Raw genomic sequence first — 7,153 nt, 5'->3', positions numbered from 1 at the left:
TTGAAAATGGGGTTCCAAAAGGAGGAAGACAGCTGGATTTTTAGAAGGAATGCTGCAAATAGATCTGAGAATGAAGCAGCTAATCCAGGAGATGAAGAAGAAGAAAATGTTGATGGTGTGCAGCTCATGGATGAGTCACCAGTTCACTCTTTCGCAAATGAGGATGTTGTTGCTACAAGCCATAATGCATTGGTTGCATATCAGGAACCTATGCATAGAGGTGAACCTCTATCCATGTTCGAAAGGCAAGTTCTAAGTAGGCTGGATACACTCACATACGACCAAAAGGAATACTATGAGATGACTCAAGCCAGGTTTCAACACTTGGATGACCAAATTGAAGGAGTTCAGGAGCAGCTAGCCGAGCTCTACCACTATAACAAGTGATCCTTTCAAAGTCTTTATCCTTTATGTCTTGTTGAACAATTGGGTTTTCTATTTTTTCTGCACTGGTTTCATTCTGTTTTGGTTTGTAATGGACCTATAAATTGGTTTTAGTTTGAACTGTTATGCATGTGTATGGTGTGCTTCTTTTATTCAATGTTCTACTCTGTTTGATGAACCCAAAGGGGGAGAAGGACAGATGAAAGATTGGTTACATAAGTTGATGATTTGGTTCAAGCTGCAGGGAGGTAGCACAAAACTCATATATTGGATGACCAAATTGAAGGAGTTCAGGAGCAGCTAGCCGAGCTCTACCACTATAACAAGTGATCCTTTCAAAGTCTTTATCCTTTATGTCTTGTTGAACAATTGGGTTTTCTATTTTTTCTGCACTGGTTTCATTCTGTTTTGGTTTGTAATGGACCTATAAATTGGTTTTAGTTTGAACTGTTATGCATGTGTATGGTGTGCTTCTTTTATTCAATGTTCTACTCTGTTTGATGAACCCAAAGGGGGAGAAGGACAGATGAAAGATTGCTTACATAAGTTGATGATTTGGTTCAAGCTGCAGGGAGGTAGCACAAAACTCATATATTGTTATATTCTGGTTTTATCTCTAAATGTCGTTGTGCAGTTTGCTTGAAAGCTAGTACAGTGCAGTTTTGATCATCAAGTATGCAAAGCAAAGGGGTTTTTGTCTCCATCAAACAGGGGGAGATTGTTGGAGATGGATGAAGCTCATCTCTACCTTGCATTGGTGTGTTTGATGTAGTCTTTAGCTAGTTTGCTTTGAAGGTTGAAATGTGTCTTAGATGATCTTGTACTTTATGTTTGTGTGTATTCAAGGTTTCCTTTTGCTGCATGACCCATCCTAGATGCCAAATCAAGGTAGTAAGATCAAGCACATAATAAGGTTAAATGGTTTTGGAAAAGTTTTTTAAAGTTTTCTTAAGAGGTTTGATTCAGTACAAAAATAAATCTGTTTTCTTGAGAAACAATAGGTTTATTTTTGCTATGTTAAAAAGGCTTTTTGAAATTCTGTTAGGGCACCAAAGGTAAAGCTCAGTCTGTTATTTCAGTTAATTTGAGCTGGCAGTTTTGTTAACATTTAACCTGTTGTTTTAGAATCAATCTGTTGTTCTTATAATTGCTCTGAAACTGTTTTTTGAAAAGTGGTTAGAAACTGTTCTCTATAAAATAAAATGCTTTTCTCACATGAAGATATGTTGAGCAATCACAGTTTTAACGGAGATAAAACATTTCTTGTGTGAGGAAGAGGATTAAAAAGGTTTTGCAAAGGTTTTTCAAAAGAAAAATACATGTGGGCTTGTTCTTGAAGAACCTTGTGCTGGATGAAGGGGTTGGTACTGTCTTGGAGCAAATAGGACAACTGGTTTATGTTTTTGCAACACAATTTCAAGTGTAATCTTTCCCTTATTCATTCTTGTAATAGGTATAAGTGTTAGTCACTCTTGATAGGGTTTCTTGGAGTGCAAGGTGTGCTGGAATAGTGTTTTTCAGCATTGTTTGTTGAAGTTCTCGAAGGGTTCAAGAGCTGTTGTGTATGTTGTAATTGAGTGTATTTGTTTTAGTGAATTCCACCTTGGAGTAAGGTGAACTGGACGTAGCTCTTGATGACTGAACCAGTATAAAAACTCTCTTGTGTTTCTCTTCTCATCCCTGCACTTGTTTCTGTTTTTGCTTAATTCTGTCAAGAACGAAATCTGTTCATTTGAAATCAAATCTGTTAATTCTGGGCTTAATAAAAACCGTTCTTCTTAATCTGGAAAAGTTCTCTAATCATAAACAAAGCTTCTGAATATAAGTTTGTAATTGAATTAAGAACCAACAGGTTTCTTCATAAAAATCATGTAAAATATTCATTGTCTATAAAGCTTTGTGTTGAATAAATTGGATTGTTCTTTTGGCTCAGTGTGTGTTCTTCAAAACTGGTAAAAGTGAACCAATCTGATTTAGCTATCTTTCACTATTTGATCTTAATCCCAATCTGGTGCAGTTCTGTCTGTGTTAGACTGTTTTGTAAGAATCAATCTGTTCATTCTAAAATCAATTTGTTCTTTTACCCCTGATATACTGAAAACAGTTTGTGTTTGCGAAAATTTTATATGTTCAATTCACCCCTCCCCTCTTGAACTTAGACATTAATAGACCCAACACCATCTCCCTAGTAGGAACAATTGGCGCCCACCGTGGGGCCCGAGGGAAACTAGCTGAAGGAAAAAAGTAGATGGTCTCAATCAGAAGCATGGAGAGAATGACCGAAGCTGACCAGACGATGCTGTTGCTGTCTCTCCAGAGAGAGATGGCCGAGATGAGAAGAAAGACCGAGGAAGTTGCTCAAAGAAACGAGCAGAAGCTGCAAGTTCTCCGGAGGGAGAACGAAGAAATGAAAAAGAAGCTGGGAGAGGGAGGACCCTCTGTCATACCGACGAACGTTGTCGGCAAGTCCTACACCTCTCCCCCCGACCCAGATGTGACCGAGGGGACGAGAGGCCGACCCCCTCCCCGAGAGACCGAGATGGGCGACGAGTCATGCCTGATCAGGTCCACCCGGACGACCCTGACGGCCGACCCGAACCGCCGACACCCCTTCACTAACACCATCATCGAAGTCCCACTGCCTGAGAAGTGGAAGGGTTTCAACCGAGACCGATATGACGGGTCGACCGACCCGGACGAGCATATGGACGCCTACACCACCCATATGAGTCTCTACACCTCGGACGACGCCGTGTTGTGCCGAGTGTTTCCCACATCCTTGAAGGGAGCAACCCTTAGTTGGTTTACCAAGCTCTCACCCAACTCCATCGATAGCTTTGCCACGCTCGTAGCAAAGTTTGAAACTCAGTTTGCGACCAGTCGGCCGCACCACCTAACCTCCATCGCCCTGGTAGGCATCCGCCAGGAGAAGGGAGAATTGTTGAGAACCTTTGTGGATAGGTTCAGTAAGGTGGCAATGAGTATCCGGAATCTGAGCCCGGACGTTGCCATGCACCACATGCTGACGACCCTTCGTCTAGGGCCCTTTGCCGACAACCTATGCATGCAGCCGGCCGACAGCTTGGACGAGCTGAGAAAGAGAGCTGCTAAGTACATGCAGCTGGAAGAACTCCGAGAATTCCGCAACCAGGCCCGTGCCGAGGCCGGCGGGGAGAGAAACAAGGAAGAAAAGGACCGCCAGGGGCGGCCGAGTCAAAGAAATGATCGACGTCGGGACAACCGAGACCGGTCAATCCGGTTCTCAAAATACACACCCCTGACGACCGAGAGGGGGAGGATTCTGGACGAGGCCCTCAACGCCGAGTTGATCCCCCCTCCAAGGAAGGTGACCAGCCCAAATAATGCCGACCGGAGAAAGCAGTGTCGGTATCACCAAAAACATCGGACACTCGACCGAGGAGTGTCAGGCCCTTAAGGATAAGATCGAGGAACTTATTCAGGCTGGTCATCTCTGCCGTTTCGTCAGGAATGGCCGAGACCCACCTCGCCGGGCGGATCCACCTAGACGGACGAGGTCACATCAACGTGGCCGAAATGACCAAGATAACAGAGGCGACCGACAAACCGCGAGAGATGACGCCCCCCCCCCCCCCCCCCAAAGGGACGACCCCCCCAAGGAGGCCGATAGGAGAGGTAACCGAGAGGTTATTAACACTATAGCCGGGGGAGGAAGCACGAACAACGCCCGAAAGAAGCACCTTCGGGCGGTACACCAGGTAAACGCGATGGCATTCCGACCGAGGATGCCACCCATCACGTTCACGGACGAGGACTTTAAAGGCGTAGACTACCGCCAGCAGGACGACCCGATGGTGATAGCGGTCGATATAGACCGATTCACCATACGGAAGACCCTTGTGGACCAAGGAAGTTCGGTAGACATCCTCTACTAGAAAACTTTCAAGGCCATGAGGATAGCCGAGGCCGAGATGATGCCATACGACGACCACGTGGTAGGATTCTCGGGCGAGAGGGTGGGTACCAAGGGTTACATCGAGTTGTACACCACCTTCGGAGAGGGAAAGAACATCAGGACCATCAAAATCCGATATCTAGTCATCGACGCCTACACCTCCTACAACATCCTCCTTGGCCGACCATCCATCAACCGACTGATGGCCATAGTATTAACCCCTCACCTCGCAATGAAATTCCCTTCAAGGACAGGGGACATTCTCACGGTCCATGTAGACCAGAAGGAAGCACGAGAGTGCTACGCCGAGAGCCTCCGGGTGGAGCCTTTAAGGGCCGACACCTCTCCCCTCAAGGTGAGAAAGTCCTCCCGAAAGGACCGCTCCCCCAGGAAGGCCCGACCGAGGAAGATCGAGCCAACCGTGGCGTTCGTAGACCTCGACCCCCGGGCGACCGAGGACAGGCTAGAAGCGAGAGAGGAGCTGAGGAGAGTTCCCCTCCTCGACGAAGAGCACAACACGGCTGTAGGAACAACCTTGGCAGCGGCCGAGGCCGAGATCATGCATGTCGCGCTGAAAAAGAATATCGACATGTTCGCATGGACGCCGATCGACATGCCGGGGGTGAGCCCGGATGTCATCACCCATCGATTGTCAATATTCAAGGAAGCCCGCCCGATCTCCCAAAAGAAGAGGGACTTGAGCGACGGAAAGCGACTCGCGACAAAGGAAGAGGTCGGCAAGCTCCTGTCGGCCGGGTTCATAAGGAAGGCCCGATACACGACATGGCTGGCCAACGTCGTCATGGTCACCAAACCGAACGGTAACTAGAGGATGTGCGTCGACTACATAAATATCAACAACGCATGTCCGAAGGACACCTACACTCTCCCAAACATTGACCGACTGGTGGACGGGGCGGCCGACCACAAAATTATAAGCTTCCTAGACGCTTACTCTGGCTATAACCAGATAAGCATGCACCCCAGGGACAAGGAGAAAATGGCCTTCATGACGGCCGACGCCAACTATTATTACGAGGTCATGTCGTTCGGCCTCAAGAACGCAAGGGCGACCTACCAGCGCCTCATGGACAAAATCTTCAAAGGCCTAATCGACCGGGCGGTAGAAGTGTACGTGGACGACATATTCGTGAAGTCTGACTCATTCGATCAACATCTAAAGGACCTGGACGAGGTCTTCAGGGCCCTAAGGGGAGTCAACATGAAGCTCAACCCCGAAAAATGTACTTTCGGGGTTGAGGGAGGGAAGTTCCTAGGCTTCATGCTCACCCACCGGGGGATAGAGGTCAACCCCGAAAAATGTCAGGTCATACTCAACATGAGGAGTCCGAACAACGTGAAGGAGGTACAACAGCTCCTAGGGCGGCTGACCGACCTCTCCCGGTTCGTCCCCCGCCTAGCCGAGAGGACGAGGCCGATGGTCTAGTTGCTCCGAAAGGGCAAAAAATTTGCATGGGACGACCGATGCAAGGAAATCTTCAAACAATTCAAGGAATTCCTCACATCCCTGGTCGTCATCCAGAAGCCGAGACCCGACCACCCGATCCTTGTATATCTGGTAGTCTCGGAGGAAGCAGTCAGCGTTGCTCTGGTATAGGAGACCGAGGGCGAGGAGCGACCAGTGTACTTCGTCAGCCGAACCCTCCACTCGACTGAGACTAGGTACCAGATGATAGAGAAGGTGGCTCTCGCCCTAGTCCTCACAGCAAGACGGATGCGCTCCTACTTCCAAAATCACTCCATAATTGTAAGAACCGACTACCCTATTTTTAAAATTTTGTCTAAGCCGGACCTTGCAGGGAGGATGATAGGTTGGTCAGTTGAACTCTCCGAGTTCGACATACGCTACGAACCGAGGGGCGCCATCAAGTCTCAATGCCTGGCCGACTTCTCGGCCGAGCTGACACCACTGCCCACCCTCTCGGGCGGGTGGACGCTCTATGTGGACGGCTCCTCAAATAAAACAACATGTGGAGCGAGAGTCATTCTAGAGGGGTGGGACGACCTCTTCCAGGAGCAAGCCCTCCAATTCGGATTCCGGGCGACCAATAACCAGGCCGAGTACGAGGCCTTGCTCGCTGGGCTGAACCTAGCCTACAACATGGGAACACGCGAAGTTACATGCAGAAGCAACTCCCAGGTGATGGTCGGTCAGGTCAATGGAGAGTTCGAAGTTAAAGAGCCTTTGCTGCAACGGTACTACCACGCGGCCAAAAACAGCATCGCCCGCTTCAGCAAAGCACCCTTGGCACACATACCGAGGGAGGACAACAAAAGGGCTACCAGAGGTCAGTCGTACAAATATGGCTGAGACACCCTAGTGTGACTGAGGCCGAGGCCGAGTGCCTGGCTATAGAAGAGGTCGAGGCCGAAGTCGACAACTGGATGACACCCGTCATCCAGTATCTAACGGATGGCACATGCAAGGCCGACCAAGAAAAGGCGATGAAGAAACAATGCACCTGGTACACCATGATTAACGAAGATTTGTACCGGAGAGGTTACTCGACCCCCCTGCTAAAATGCATCACCAACAAATGGGCCGAGTACATTCTGGCCGAGATCCATGAGGGGATATGCGGAAATCACGCCGGGGCAAGAACGATGGCCGCCAAGGTTCTGAGGGCCGGCTACTATTGGCCGACCATACAGGGCGACTGTGCCGAATACGTGAAGAAATGCGCCAAGTGTCAGGAGTTCGGCCCTCTCCACCACACAAGGTCGTTCGCCATTTGGGGGATGGACATTATCGGTCCCTTCTCCCCGGGAAAGGGGCAGACCAAGTTCCTCTTGGTGGGAGTCGACTACTTCACC

Source organism: Phaseolus vulgaris, chromosome 9 (assembly GCF_000499845.2).
Source record: "Phaseolus vulgaris cultivar G19833 chromosome 9, P. vulgaris v2.0, whole genome shotgun sequence".
NCBI classification, from domain to species: domain Eukaryota; kingdom Viridiplantae; phylum Streptophyta; class Magnoliopsida; order Fabales; family Fabaceae; genus Phaseolus; species Phaseolus vulgaris.
This window is presented reverse-complemented; position numbering follows the sequence as displayed.